This window comes from Neltuma alba, unplaced genomic scaffold (genome assembly GCF_004799145.2).
Source record: "Neltuma alba isolate B1F8T4 unplaced genomic scaffold, ASM479914v2 tig00000766_pilon, whole genome shotgun sequence".
Classification (NCBI taxonomy): Eukaryota; Viridiplantae; Streptophyta; class Magnoliopsida; order Fabales; family Fabaceae; genus Neltuma; species Neltuma alba.
The window spans coordinates 288,869-305,578 of NW_021632181.1; the positions used below are offsets into that span (position 1 = coordinate 288,869).

The following is a 16,710-nucleotide window of genomic DNA, read 5'->3' on the forward strand; positions in this document are numbered from 1 at the left end:
TAGGTTTTATATTTAGAACCAAAATCAGCTTAACAATTAAGTCATATATTAAAAACTAGAGGAGTATTCCAATTGAATTTAAATGGGATTCTCCCTATTCATAAATACTATATATTTATTGATAAAAACCCTAATAGAAGATTATGACAACTCTACTTTTTTTTTTCTTTCCCAAACATATATCCATCGATTACTTGCAACTTATCTGCATAAAAAAAAATAGTAGCAACAATGATACCATCCCGCCAACAACTTAAACACGTTATTAAAATTAAAAATTCCAGTAGAGAGAAATAACACCATATATATGCAGGATTCACAGGAAGGTGAGTATTTATATGATCCATTGTCCAAAATGAGAGCTCCCAGACCGCATTGGATTAGCACGGGCGTCTTATACTAATAAACAAAGAAATAAATATATAATAAAATAAATGAACAAATAAAGGGACTCAGTTCTTTCAAGCTAACCCTAAATAATTCTAATAATTGAGACAAATGAGTAATATTTATGTGATGCTGCAGTCACCCAGTATTCATCTCCCTAGATGCCCTTCTTTCATCTTAACACTCATTCAGACTATAAAAAACTTCCTTCTCAAGTTCAATATTCACAAAAAAAAAGGGAAAAAAAGAAGAAGAAAGAAACGGAAGGTAAATTCTTTTTCTTTTTTTAATTATTAAAATATGTTAGAACAATATATGTTTGTTCATTGAATTAGGGAATCCCATATGACACGTAGCAGCAAAACTAGGGATTTAGATGTCAAGGATGGATCTCCTGAGTAGCCTCAATATCCCCATAGAAGCCCATAAAAAAGCACATAAAGCAATAAGAACCGGCAAGAACCAGAAGATTCCCCTTCCTTTACCTGCCCTCTTCACAATCGCAGTTTCATTAGCGGCCGTGGCAGCAGCTGTGCTTGCCTGCTTCATATTATCTCTCACCCTACTAAAGCTAGACACCCGCTCAAGAGCCCGATTTGCATTTTCGGCCGCTGATGCAGGAGTGGTAGGTATTGACTAAAGGAAGGCCCAGAGAGCAGAAGACAATCTACTTGTAGGAGCTTGTCTCACACTGCTACTTTGATTATGATTACCTTCCGCAGGCATGCTGGCAGATTCATAACCTACACCTATGCATATGACCAGAAACTAGCATATATTAGAAATTGTCTATGTTCTTTCATTTTTTGTATTTTCTTTTTTTCACAAGAACCACTTGAAACAAGCTCAAGTCACATTAATATTAGCATAGAAAGCTCTCGAAGATGCCACAACACTAATAATCAGGGAAGATTTCTTCCATGCATTAGCAGGCTATCAACCAATGGAAGTCAACTTCGAAGAGTTCAGCGCAAATGAGATGCGAAGCTTGCATCTCCATTGAGAACATAGATGGTACAATCGTTATTTGGAAGTTGAGCAAAACCACCAACACAGTGTATCATGCCAATGAATGTACCTGAGGTTGATGAAAAGAAAGAAACATTATTTGCAAGTTCTGCTGGACTCATCATATGCCTTTCGTGACGCATCCAGAGTTCACTTTGATCTGTATTGTCTTCGAAGGGCTGAGACTGATAATGCTGATTCACAGCATTACTGTCAAAAGTATTCATATAAGGATGTAAAACAGTTTCCTCGTCAATATGCCCCTTGTCACGAAGAAACATCCCTGCATCATGGTACAAGTCAAGTGCACTTAATCCATCTTCAAACTCAAGTTGTCCAAATGAGATCATTCATTTCGAAGAAGTCATCCTCATGAAAGAGAGGCTCGTCTACTTGACCGCTGGTAGCAGAAGTGACCTCAGGTGCTTCAGAAACATGCGCGTGAGAGGCAGTTGATTGGGTAGGGTCATAGTAGTGACCGTTTGAATGAAACAGATGGATTGGCTCCGCAAATGCTGCCTCATTAGAAATTTGATCCACCACCACACTCTGAGTTGCTTCAACAGCGACCTATGATGGATGATTATTAAAGACAGAGTTAATGAAAAGTAATGGCAAGAAATATCATGTAGCAACGTACAATGAGTAAATCATAAGAACCACAAGTTACTAAATAGTCATGCCAAAAATTTACATGCAGCAGTCACGTAATGATAAACTGTTGAGAGAAAAAAAATGACTTGGCCATGTAAAACGGACGAGCAAAACCAGAGTTACATGTTCTCCCAATCTCAGACAACACCCTTTTCTTCCTGCCCAGAGTATATACAATGTCAAGGCTTCAACATTTTTTTACTAAGCAGGGCAAATGTGTAGCCACTGAAACCAGCCCCATGATAGCTTGCAAAATCTAGCCCTCAAAGGAGCGTTCGTTAGCCTACATATAAAGTCATACGAAGATCACAGCAACGAATTAAAATTGATGAATAAATTAAAAATCCATACTGATCAAGTTTAAACACAGTTTAATAAGTAAGCAATACGTTTTCACTAGTTCATAATGAAATAAAAAGAAAGATCAAGCAAGACAGACACTTGATGATACTTCACAATTCTAGACCAAGTTTAAAAAACACTTAATGAACGTAGCGTCTGGACCAAGTTACAACCCAACATCATATATAATCAAGGCCTCAGTTCCAAAAAGAATAGACGCAATAATACATGCAACTCACGTGTTGGCCCACATCACCTTTCCTGGAGGTGCCCACGTTCGATATTCGTCCATAAACAAGATTGCTTTTAATAGAAAAATACTTATGAGTAATAAAAAATGGTTAGTCCCAACCTATCAAACTAATGATGCTTCTTAAACTGTGATCTTTATTTATACAGATATTTGTTTTAAAATTCAATATTCTTTTTTAAAAAAGGGTCAGCCCATTCGAATCAAGACAAAATGGTACCCTTTTGGTCATATTTATAGGCCAGAGAGAGAAAGTTTTTTTTGTCTTATTTATAAATTACTCCTCCGGTCCTTATTATAAGACCCAATTTGACTTTTTATTTGGTCTTAATTATAAGACCCAATCTATTTTTTCTTTTATATTTATGCATTTTTTTCCAAGATAATCCTTCTAATAATGATAGTTTTAGCCAATATACTTAATTAGCAAGGATATTTTAGGAATAACAACACTTTTTTATTATAAATAACCAACTTAACTTACTTCCTTAATCTCCTCAAATAAGTCAATTGGGTCTTATAATTAGGACCGGAGGAGTACTTTATTAAATTTTTAGTGTGAATGAACTATTTTGTCATTCATTTATTATAGTATAAATAGTTATACATCTTTTTTAAAAGGTGTGTGTATATATATTAAATAGAGGTAAAATCAAAAAGTTATTATATTTTAATAAAGAGTTAAAGAATTTTAAGGCTTTTTTTTTTTACCTATGTGAAATATATTGAAAATACCTTATAAATAGATCAGAAGAGTATTCTTCTTATACTTAATGTAAGATCTAATTAAATAATTTGAGTAAATTAAGGATGTTAGTTAAACTAGTTAATATGATGTGTTATTTCTAAAACATCCTAAGCATCTTCCTCAATTTTCTCCCTCCCTTTTCTACTTAATTATTGTTGAAAAAAAATATTAGTAGGATTAATTTGGAAAAAAACTGATATAGCATGTGAAATAGATCTTACATATAAGATCAAAATTAATTTTCTAATTAGGTCTTACATTAAGGACCGGAGAAATATTTAGTAAATAATAGTTTTACAAGTTACAGATAGGAAGAACACCAACGTGAAAATTAAAATGCTCAAGAAAATGAGACAAAGAAATTGTCTCAACACCTGTGAAAAAGAAATCATGAAGCAAAGCTAATATCTATGGCCAAGTGATAGTCAACAAATAAGAGAATTGTGCAGAAATATGTATGAAGTTTTTTTTTTTTTTTTGCTAAGTGCAAGTATATTCCTTATTGAGGCAATTTTCTTTGAGGAGCTGTCGAATATTAAATATGAACACTATTCTCAGCCATATATCCTAGAGAAGCTTTTCTTGAATAATAGATAGTGAGGCGGGTTAGAGTTATCTGGTGTGAGATCAAATTCAGTGAGGGTCAGCCCGTCAAAGGATAGCCCAATATAAAACACCCAGCAATACCCAATGACAATAAGAGACCTTTCTCTGTTTTTTTTTTTTTTTTTGGGGCTTTCTGTAATTGGCAAGCTCAATACTTGCAAGACATATAAGGCCCCGAATCGTACCACCATGGAGCTTGAAAAGAATAGTTCAAAAATATGTCTAAGGATACTGAAAGAATAAATTTGATAAATTCATTATCAATTTAGTTACTATTCATTAAAATAAATTCGATGACTAAACTATAATCAAAATCACGTAAAAATTCATTTCAAAAAACAAAGCAAGTGGATTTAATTAATATTCATTGAATTCATTAATTTGTTTTAATCAAGTACATCAACTTAGTCATCAATTATCAGTTCTACCTTGTTAGAGAGATTGCTTGTATATAAAATGAAAAGTAAAATAAAAATTACTTCTTAAAAAAATAGTATTTTTGAAGAAAAAAAGAAGATGAAAAAAACAGTCTTCGTTTCAACAATTTAAAATAGTGATAGAAAGTACTAAATAATGGATATAATACAAATTAAATTTTTTGTATCTTATATCAATACTGATCTTAACTACTGCACAATTGATGTCTTGAACTCATATTTGTTGAATTCTTTAGTCAATTAATATATGAAAAAATATTGATGTAAACAATATGTCAAATTTTTTAAGTCAGTCCACATTTACCTTTTCTTTTCGTCTTTGATGCGTTGCGAAATGCGAATAATTTCAACGAGTTATATGTAATATCGTAAGAAGCAGGATATGCAGTGTGGAGGCATATTTGGAAAATTCTACCTAAACTACTGAATGCTTTGGCCTTTGTTTAATATGTCTCAATAGTAGTTTTTAAATCTTGTATGATATTGATTTCAATTTCTTATGAAACCGGCCCGCTTATCATATAGGAAAAATTGTAGATAAAGACTCTAAAAAATTTAAAAAAAATTATGATTTGGGTTTTTGAATTCAAAAAATTGCTATCAGGACCGAGTCTTTGATATAAATGAGCAAATATTGTGTAGAAGATCAAATTACCCTGCTGTTTGAACTTTCATTTTCAATTGTAGATTTCTTATTTAGACTATGTAATTTGTAATTTCTAATATTGTACTCGTTATTTAGTAGTACAGACTTTTTAATATATAACTTATAATTTTTAATACATAACTTATAGTTAACTTTTTATTTTCAACATGAGGGTAATTCAGTCTTTTACATTTGCTAATTAATATTTAATACCTGATCCTAGCAGCAATTTTTTAAATTCAAGAACCTAAATTGAAATTTTTTATTTTTTAGGGTAGTTATTTACAATATTCCTTATCATGTAGTGAATTCATTTTAACTTCCTCCTTAAATTTCTGTCTTCATTTAATTTCTATATGGAAACTTAATTTATTTAATAATTGGTATTGTCTTGAGGTTTTAAAATTACAATGCATAGGAGTATAGTTAGAATTTTTGACATACTAGTGTCCTAAAATTTTTTAAAAGACATATAAAGGGAACTTACACAAAGAAATGGACAGAAATATGAGAGAGAAATTTGTGTAACATATATTTTAATTTTAGGAAAGGCTTATGGACGTTTTCAAAATATATGGGAGGTTTTTGTAATTGAAGTAAGATAAAAAGGTAGTGAGTGTATTTTACTCAACTAATTTTGAATGACTATAATTAACAAAATCTTTGAATGTTAATCAAATTTGAAGTTAAATAGCTAAACTAGGATGATCATTATGCACAAACAAAATCGAAGATAATATGTGACAAAATATTGTTGGCAAAAAAAAATACATGTGAAAAATTTATAAGTCCCTCAATTTTGGCCAACAAAATTACAAGTCCCTCATTTGTGAACTGTTTCTAATTTTTCCCAAAAAAAATGTTGGAATTAAGTAAAAAGGAAAAACTAGGAATATTTTAATCATTATAAACTGCTCAAAAATAATTTAAAGATAGAAATTAAAATATTTTGGATCATGAATGAAACTTGATTTAATGTGTTATTAACCTGTTTTATTGTCATCAAACTAAAGTTATATATTCTATAAGAATCATCGCTCTCCAAGAAGTTTCGTTGGCTCTGTGTTCTATAACACAAAACCATTGACTGACTTGGAAGTTGGTATAACCATTATTTTTGTGCTCATGACCCTTTTAATGCACTTATTTTTTTATTAATTAATGTTATTTTAGAATTTTAGTGTTTGGTAAGTGTGTATAGAAGATAGGAAAAGAGCAGAAAAAGAAAAAATATCAAAAGTAGAACAAGAATAATTGACGAAGAAAATCACTCGTTAATATTTTATAATATTTTATAATATTTCACATAGTTTAATTATATGTGCCAATTCTTGTCAATGCTTTTTCTGTTATAATTGAGAGAATGACAATATAATCATATCAACTTCAGTCTTACAATTTTAAGAAGGCATATAAATGAAATTAATTTTTTTCTGAAAAAAAAGACTTACATAAAGAAATGGAGAGACTAGCTAACCTTCAAAATTTCTTTAAGACATTCCACACGTTATATGAAAAAATAAGGCATAATTGACATAGACAGTGACACATTAAATATTTTATAAATATTCGTTATCAATAGTTTGGCTTTCACTTTATTTGTTAAAAGACTTTTGTTTTCATTAGATGCACCACACGGTTGAATTTCTTTCTTTTTCTTTCCAACCAAACATGAAATGTCCTTCGTAGTAAAATGTTACAAATACTTAACAATCCTATTCTTGCAGAACTAAAATTAAAAAAAACAAGATTTAGAAATAACATTATTATTAAAGAAAGAGAAATTATGAGTGATGGCAAGTATTTCTTGCCAAGTGACTTTCAAAAGAGAGACAGCATGGGTAAAAATATGGAGAAATCTCTTTTTAACATAGTAAACTTGCACAAAAAACTTACCTATAGCAAGTTTCAAATTGGAGTTATAGATCCATGAAAAAAACAGCCCGCAAGCATTTGCAACGGACAGCAAAGCATATAGCAGCTTGGTTTCACCATCAAAATTCTTTGAGAGGCATTCCCTCCTAACAAATAATATTGTGGCAATAGTGTTTTCTCAATTTTTTATATTTATAGAGTAACACATTCCAACCCTCTTGGTTCAATCTTAAACGAGAATATTCACTAAAGAAGTTCTGCTTAGACGAGCAAAAAGAGTCAAAGTTATCAAAAATCATAATTTGAAAAAGAAATTAAATTCTGGATTTCCCAAATCACAATAAGAGGATAATCTATTCTTTCTTTATGATGCAATTTGTGTCTTTTCGTCCAGATGGTATTAAATACTACCAAAAAATAGATTTTTGATAATGAATTTCAGTATTCATTAAAAAAATATGCTCCTGAAAATCAACTTTCACTGACGACTCTAAAAAGTCAATTTAAATGGCTATTTTTAGTCTACTAGAATTCACCAAAATGCCAGTCATATCACGATACTACTAATTATCTAAGAAAACTTAGCACAAGCGTCCATCACTTACCAAAATCACTAATATATATCGTCAAATATATCTAGCAGTAAAGAGAAGGCTAAAGTATATTTTTAGTCCTTTAAATTTATACAAGTTTTATTTTGGTCCCTTAACTTTAAAAAGTAAACTTTTAGTCCTCTAATCCTAAAAGTATTAACAAAAAATAATGATATTAAACTCTTAAATGCTGATAAAATATTACTAGATACTAACTTATTAAGTTTAATATTCAAAATGACTATGATTGTTACAAAAAATTATAATTTAAAAATAATAATTTTAGAGTTAAAGGACTAAAAGTATACTTTTTTAAAGTTAAGAGACTAAACTGAAACCTTATATAGAGTTAAAGGATTAAGAGTATACTTTAGCCTAAAGAGAATATATCAGTCAAAAATAAAAATACAAAATAACATTATTTTGCTTTATCAAAAATTAGCACCCAAAAAAACAAAAAGTTTCTATACAAGACTAAGGCTGGTTGCTAGTTCAACTAGTTGAACTGGACGATTTGATCCCTTCTAACAACCATGGAATTATTGAAGGTAGGGTATCGATGAGCATCAATATTTCAAAAAAGCATGAACATGCGTGAAAAGAGAAGAATAAAACTAACCATTGTGTCGGTGGTTATGAAACATGCCAAAAAAAAAAAATTATGTTGTCAAAAAGTTTGGTTGACCTGGTCATTTAATGATTTCACATGATATTAGAAGATTAGATAGAATGTTCATTTAAGTTCTTTTTAATTCTCTGCCATAGAAAGCTTTTAAAAAAGTGATTTTAAAAAAAAGTTATTTATTTTTTTAGAAATTTTTTTATGGCAAGCATAAATTAAATTTTTTATCATTTTATGAGAATCATAAAAAGTACACTATTTCTTTCCATCTAAAAATATAATTAAAAGAGATATAGTTTCAACTCCATTGCCATTCAATCCTTGAAACTAAGATTACCGAAAATTTTGTTAATTGGTTAGTTTATACAAATAATTTTTTAGGATGAATTACATACGAATTATAAAATTAAAGAACCAATTAATTAAATGCCTCAAATTTAATATACTGAGATACAATAATAAATTAAATATTTGGAATTGAGTTGGAATTCAGTGAATCCGAGAATGACTAAATAATTAATTTCGCCAAACGAAAATAGCCCAGTGCAAGAAAAAACAAACCCAGCTGGAAAATCAAAAGAAAAAAGACAAGAAAAGAATTCCACTATCTGTAACTAAAGAAGGAAAAAAAAGAAAAGCAAAAATAAACATGATACGCGGCATTTTCTTTTTCTCATGACTGTTATTTCCATCCACTGAACATTTATATGCAAAATAATGGCTAAAATACATAGAACTTCCCTTAATTTTAGGTCAGTTGTGTATAACCTCCCTTATCATTAAACAATTAAATTAAGAACCTAATATTTAGTGTTTTGATTATTAATCCCTTATCATTAAAATTATAGTTAAAGTTAACGGTTTTTGCCATGTCAATCTTTTTATATTTTTTATTATATGTCATGTCATTTAAAAAATAATCCTGACAATTTAAACAAGCAATTTTAAATTTTTGTAAATACTTAAAATGAAATATTTAATTACTTTAAAAAAATAAAAAAGTTATTAATATAATTATTTGATTGAGTCCTCTTTAAATAAAAAATTATAAATTACTTAAAATTAGATGTCAAATGACAAGTGTTATTTTTTAAAGGCAAAAACAGTTAACTTTATGGTAATTTTAACGGCAGGGAGTTATAAAATACTCCTCCGGTCCTAATTATAAGACCCAATTGACTTATTTGAGGAAATTAAGGAAGTAAGTTAAGTTGGTTATTTATAATAAATAAGTGTTATCATTCCTAAAATATCCTTACTAATTAAGTATATTGGCTAAAACTATCATCATTAGAAGGATTATCTTGGAAAGAATGCATAAATATAAGAGACAAAATGGATTGGGGTCTTATAATTAGGACCAAATAAAAAGTCAAATGGGGTCTTATAATAAGGACCGGAGGAGTACTAAATATGAGGGTTCTTAATTTAAATTTTTAAAGGTAAGGGAGGTTATACTCAACTGACTCAAAGTTCAAGGGCGTTTTGTGGATTTTAGCCTAAAACAATTTATTGATTTATTGATTCAACCGTATAGCGCGTGCACACAGACACCCATATATATATATATATATATATATATAAAATTAATTAATTGATATACATATACACATACACCCACACAAAAAAACTCCAAAGTCCATAGCAATCAATGTTTGTTTACTTTATTTGCTGCGATGCTTCCCATTAAGAAATATAATTGATCCGTTCATTTTTTATTAATATGTCTAAAATACAGTAATTTTAATTTATCAATTAATTTCGTTTTAGGCATTTAGTGTTTGGTAAGGGTAAGAATAAAAATGTCATTTTTTTAGATATCAAAACAGAAACAATTTTTTTACTTACAAAAAGGACTGATATTAAAGACTTCTCTGATGCATTTCATACGCCGTATGTGAATAAAACAAAAGGGCAAAAAAGTAAAAGAAAAGAAAGGAAAAATATAAAAAGTAGAACACGCATGGACACTTCAGGAAGAAAGTGTCACATTAATATAATTGAGTTTTCACTTTATTTGTTGGAGACTTTTTGTCTGGTTTTAGCACATTAAGAATTTATGATATATAAGTGAGTCAATGGTTTCTTACCTAGATAGTAAAATTCAAAATTATTAAATTTAAGGCAGAGTTAATAAGATTTAAGATTTTTTTTGAATTTTGGTTAAATATGTTAAAAGTGACATGTAAGTAAAATCAAATGAATATCTCTTTGTTGCATGAATGGTGCAATCATGTATGGTTCTACACGGTAGATAGTGATGACTTGTGTGTGTGCGTGTGCGTGTGTGTAAGATATGAAGTACAAGATCATGTGTGCCAAAAAATTGGTTAAAAATAATACGTGTATGCAAATATATTTTATTTTTTAAAAATAATCTTATTTATGTGGAGAGTGGGTGGGAGAGAAATAGAAAAAAAGATGTGGAATCAACGCAATCACACAACATGTTATTAATGAGGAAAAAATAAAAAATAATACTAGAAATTTCAGACATCCTATTAAGATTTCTTATAAGTAAGATTGCTAAAATGTTTAAAACAACCCATTCGACATTAATTTTGTTGAGTACAAATTTTTTTTTACCAGCTTTTTGTTGAGTACATTACCAGGAGGGGTTTTTACGAAAACTAATAAATTTTTCTAGATATACTACAAATAATCAATTTAAGTTGTTTTTTTAATCTATATAAATTAACTAACTAACTCCTACATTTAATTATTTTAAAATTTTTTAACATTTTTCAACAATAAATTTTGTTCAAACGTTCGCCAAGAAAGGTTCCTAATTTTTATAATATTTGCAAAATTGTTACATTCATGATTAATCTAGAAATTGACACATTTTACATTTTATAATTTTTTTCACATATATTTTTTTCGCCAACAATATTTTGTCCCATGTTATTTTCGACTTTTTCCCAGAATGATCATCCTGCTCTAGCTATTGAACGTCTAATTTGATTGACATTTGATGATTTTGTTAATTGTAGTCATTCAAAATCATTTGTTCTCTGTTTGAAACATTTTCATGTATAAAATTGACGAGATCAGTGAACTTTAATAATTTTATGCTATTAAAGTTTTAAATTTATATTTTACCCAAAAACAGTTTTAAATCTGTATCCTTGGCTGCTTATACCAATGGCTTTGTTTTGTTTTAAATTTTGTATAATATTATAATTAAATAGAAAGACCAAAGATGTAGTCTTTTTTTTTTTAAAAAAGTTTGTATAGACTAGACAATTGAATAGTTTAAAATTAATTTCATACTTAAATGAGTCTACATTTAACAATTTCAATATCTAACATGAATGTATAACAACCATATTGACGCATCATTGCAATTTGAAAGTAAATTGCTTTTATTTTGTTGTTAGTGCTCAGGGTACTTTGATGCTAACCATGTATTTTTCATCTTTTAAATTCTTTTAATATATAATTTGAACATAAAGGTTGAAGAAAACCACAAGTGAATAGTTGTTTGTTTTAAAAGTATACAACTCATGATTATCTTTTATCACATTTTTTGGTTAAAAAAAAGTCATCTATAAATATGAGTTGTATGTATTAAACAAACCGCACACTACACTTCTCCATAGAGATTCACCATATAGAAAATTCACTTTGCCGAAGCTTTTCTCATCGATATGGGAAGACACACCATATTAGGATTTGTGTTGCTTTTCTTCTTGTTGTTGGGAATTGCCCAATTAGGTTTGTGTGGAAGATGTATTGAATCAGAGAAGCAAGCTCTTCTCAAGTTCAAAGCATCTATTTATGATGATTCATATAAAAACCTTTCCTCCTGGAATCCCAAAACAAATTGTTGCCAATGGGATGGCATCACTTGTCACAATGTTACTGGTCATATTCTCAAACTTGATCTCGGTTACTATCTCCTACAAGCTACTGGTGTTGATCCATCTTTATTGGAGTTGCAACATTTGATTTATTTAGATTTGAGTGGAAACAACTTCAATGCGATCTCGATTCCTACCTTTCTTGGTTCTATGGGGAGGCTGAGATATCTTTCTATCTCTGGATCCAATTTCACGGGGAAGATTCCTACCAATCTTGGTAGAAACCTCACAGCATTGCAGTTTCTTGATCTTAGTTGGAATGATTTACACATCAATGACATGAGTTGGATCTTTAAACTTCAGTCTTTGCAATACCTCAATCTTAGTGAAGTCTACCTTGGAGAAGCTCACAACTTGTTCCAGGCACTTCATATGCTTCCTTCTTTATCACAACTCCAATTAAAAGGATGTGGACTTGGCAACTTGTTTGCTCCTCTTCCCCCGTTCAATTTCACAAATAATACTAGAGTTCAGGTCTTAAATGTGGCTGAGAATGAAATTGATGGTCGAATCCTTGATATGTTTCAAAATTGGACTTTTGTTGAATACCTTGACCTTTCTCTAAACAATTTTAGTTCAATTCCATCTTGGTTGGGAGAGTTAAGGAGCCTTCACTATCTAGATATCTCCTTGAATCAAGTCCCGACCACACTAGAAATTTCTGTCTCACAAATCTTAAAAAACATTTGTCATTTAAAAATATTAGATTTTCGTGAGAGCAATCTTCAAGGACAAGCATTTGGTGACTCCGATTTATCTAGATGCATTAAACATGATATAGAGGAACTGTACTTGAGTGGGAATGGACTCAATGGCCATTTGCCAACTTGGATAGGGCATCTTGAAAAGCTAATGGGCCTTGAACTTTCATGTAATTATTTTTGTGGCAATATTCCTCACAGTTTTGGTCAATTAGTAAATCTAAGAAGCCTTGATCTATCAAGTAATTTATTAAGTGGCTTCATTCCTCAAAATCTTGGCCAACTTGTAAATCTAGGAAGTCTTTATCTATCAAATAATTCTTTAAGTGGCCTCATTCCTCAAAGTCTTGGTCAACTTTCAAATCTAGATCACCTTGATCTTTCAAGTAATTCTCTCATGGGCAACATTCCTCAAAGTCTTGGTCAACTTTCAAATCTACATGACCTTGATCTTTCAAGTAATTCTCTCATGGGTAACATTTCTCAAAGTTTTGGTCAACTTTCAAATCTATCTTACTTTAATTTTTCAAGTAATTCTCTCATGGGCAACATTCCTCAAAGTCCTGGTCAACTTTCAAATCTACTTGCCCTCGATCTTTCAAATAATTCTCTCACGAGCAACATTCCTCAAAGTTTTGGTCAACTTTCAAATCTACATGTCCTCGATCTTTCAAATAATTCTCTCACGAGCAACATTCCTCAAAGTTTTGGTCAACTTGTAAATCTAGAATTTATTGATCTCTCAAATAACTCTTTTACTAGCAACACCCCTTAAAGCTTTTGTCACCTTGTAAATCTACGAAGCATTGATCTTTCTTGTAACAATTTATCTGGTGAAATTCCAAATTGTTGGAGAGATACAAGTAAATTGACGGAAATAAATTTTTCATTCAACAAATTATCTGGTGCCTTCCCTATCTCAATCGGCAAGCTTTCTTCATTGTTCTGGTTGCATTTGAACAATAACTATCTTGAAGGGAAGCTTCCATTGAATTTGGAAAATCTGACACAATTGAGAATTTTAGATTTGGGTGAGAATAACATTTCTGGAAGTATACCACCATGGACTAGCAACACTTTTCCTACACTGAACATTCTGAGGTTGCGAGATAATATGTTGGATGGTAACATTTCTTTACATCTATGCCAACTCCAATCATTGCAGTTTTTGGACCTTGCAAATAACAACATAAGTGGCTCAATACCCAATTGCATTGGCAATCTTACAGGAATGACAGTAAATAATACACATATATGGAATTCAACCGTATGGGAATTTGGCGTAGAAAATCAATGGCCTAATAAACATATATGGAATTCAGCCAGATTGGAATTAAGTCAATGGCCTAATCAACATGTGAAACAAGTTATGAAAGGAAGAGAGTTTGACATTACAAGAATCTTGCAGCTTGAGATTAACTTTGATTTGTCAAATAACAATTTGGTTGGATTAATTCCTCTTGGGTTATTCTCCCTTGTCAAATTAATAAGCTTGAACCTTTCACACAATCATTTGAAAGGAGAGATTCCGGAGATTATTGGGGATATGAAATCCCTTGAATCCTTTGATATCTCTTGCAACCAAATTTCTGGCACAATTCCAAAGAGCATGTCCAAGGTAACTACATTGAGCTATTTGAACATGTCATACAATAACCTTTCAGGGCCAATTCTGACTGAAAATCAATTCTTGACGTTGAATGATCCATCCATTTATGCTGGCAATCCTTATCTTTGCGGAATCCCGCTACCAAATAAGTGTCAAGTTGATAATTCTCATCAAGTTCCTGAAATTGGAGAATGTGAAGATGAAAATGATCCAGAAAAAGTGTGGTTTTATTTTGTGGTAGCAATTGGGTTTGTTGTTGGCTTTTAGGGTGCTATTGGGACATTAGTGTTGAAGAAGAGTTGGAGATATGCTTGTTTCCGAAGAGCGGAAGATGTAGCAGATGAGATATATGTGTTTGCTTCAATAAAAATAGCAAAGTTAAAGAGGCTGCTCACAAACCATGTCCATGGCTAATCTTTGTAGCTGTGTGTATCTTTGTTCTGTCTTTTTCTTCTTCTTTTCTTCTCTTGTTATTAGTATAATGTAATGTTTCAGTATGTGCACGACAACAATGACAATAACATTAATAAAAGGGTTATTTTGATATATAGCGTATGTCTTCATGATTTCACCATGAACCAAAAAATTAAATCTCTAATTAATATTCAATCCTTTTAAATTTTTTTGTTTGTTTATAAGATGGTATTTTTATTAATGCCATCTAATTTCATTACATGATTATTAAATTGAACTATATATAACAATTCAAATACATCAGGCCTATATATTGGCTCATCAAAGCTCAAAAAAATTACATAGCTACTAAACATTGCTTTGTTTAATTGTGCATAGTTATGAATTAACGGCCAATTAACAATGAAAAAATACTGTACATGTTCTGAGTTGTTTAAAACTTCAACATTAAATCATGGAGGCTTATAAGATAAATTAAATCCCAATTTATATTACAATAGAAGACATAGTCACTTGAAATAGAAATAATATATTACATCAGAGGACCTAATCCTTGAAATTCTGGCTTTGATTTATTTTATATTTTTATCAAACTTCTTTTAAATAAAACAAATATCCATGATCTGTTGATGTTTTCTCTTAATCTTTATTATACCCATTTTCCCTTTTTCTTAATCATTATCATGGTTATGTGCAAGTTTTTTAATCAACATGTCTATGTCATAAAATATGAAAAATAATTCAAGTATTAGTTTTAGTTTGTATACTAATTTAATAAATAAAAAATAAGTACTTATTGGTAATTAATCTGTATGAATAAAACAGTGAGAAATTAGGTTCAGGTTCCGAGTACAAAGTTGTGTAATTGCATGGAATTTAAATTTTAGAACACAAACTTTAAAAATATAAAAATAAAATGATTATACATTTATATTAAAATTTATATTATATGCGACTTTATGTCCTTTATATAAGAATTACTTAACTAATTTGAATAGATTAAAAAATCAATTAAATTAATTATTTGTAATAAATATGAGTTGTTTTCTTATAATACCCTTTTAGACTATCATTACCCTTAGATGAAAATCCTCTTAACATATATAATCAATAGGAATACTTTGGACAGTGAATTATAAATGGGTTAAGGTGTAATTTTAATAATAAAATTTTACACTAAGAGCATTTGACATCATCTAATTTTGAAAGGTATAAAAGTAGACACGAACTTTAAAATGCGAAGCAATTTTATCACAACTGTTAAATTTAATCGTGTTGATTGTTACAAAGTTGGAGAGAGAAAAATGTTTGACTTGAAATGGTGACGTGGCAGAGAGTGAAGCTTGATGTGATCATAATACATGGCAAGCGTGTAAATGAAAAAACTATCCAAGCTTCAACCTACAAATAACCCAGCTCATCGTCCACTTCTCTGTCCTTCAAACATCTCTTCATCAACCCACAAAATCTCTTACAAACTCAAAATCAAACCCTTCAAATTAGTGATTCCATCTAAATAGCTTCAACATTGTGAAAACCAACAAGAAAGGAGGAAGAGAACCAGTTCATAAATCCTCCTCTTCCTCTATAACTCCATCCAATTGTCAGTCCTCTCCCGTCTGATTTCCCTCTTTCCACCTTGGCAAATCCATCACCATTAAGCCCATGTTAAAATCAAAACTATAAAAGCCTCAAACGATTCAACAGATTTTGACTGGAGTATAGAAAATTCCACACTAAACTAATTGTAAGAGCCAAAGAAGAAAACTTGAGTATATTGTGTAAGAAACAGAACGCAGTAGAAAAGGAGTGAGAAGAATCTGTCACCAAAATAAAAGGAGTAAGAAGAATCTGAAGGCTCGTACATAGTGGAGGTAGAAGCAAGCCATTGAAGGAAAGAGGTGCTGAAGTTGAAGCCATCGAGTTTGATGGCATGGTGGGTGGGCTTTGAAGTG

The 16,710-nt window shown here is 30.3% G+C and overlaps 1 pseudogene; it reads left to right on the forward strand.

Moving 5' to 3' along the window:
* The first annotated feature begins 11,818 nt into the window (after window positions 1-11,818).
* Window positions 11,819-14,823, forward strand: LOC114745020 (receptor-like protein EIX2; annotated as a pseudogene).
* Window positions 14,824-16,710: the final 1,887 nt, after the last annotated feature.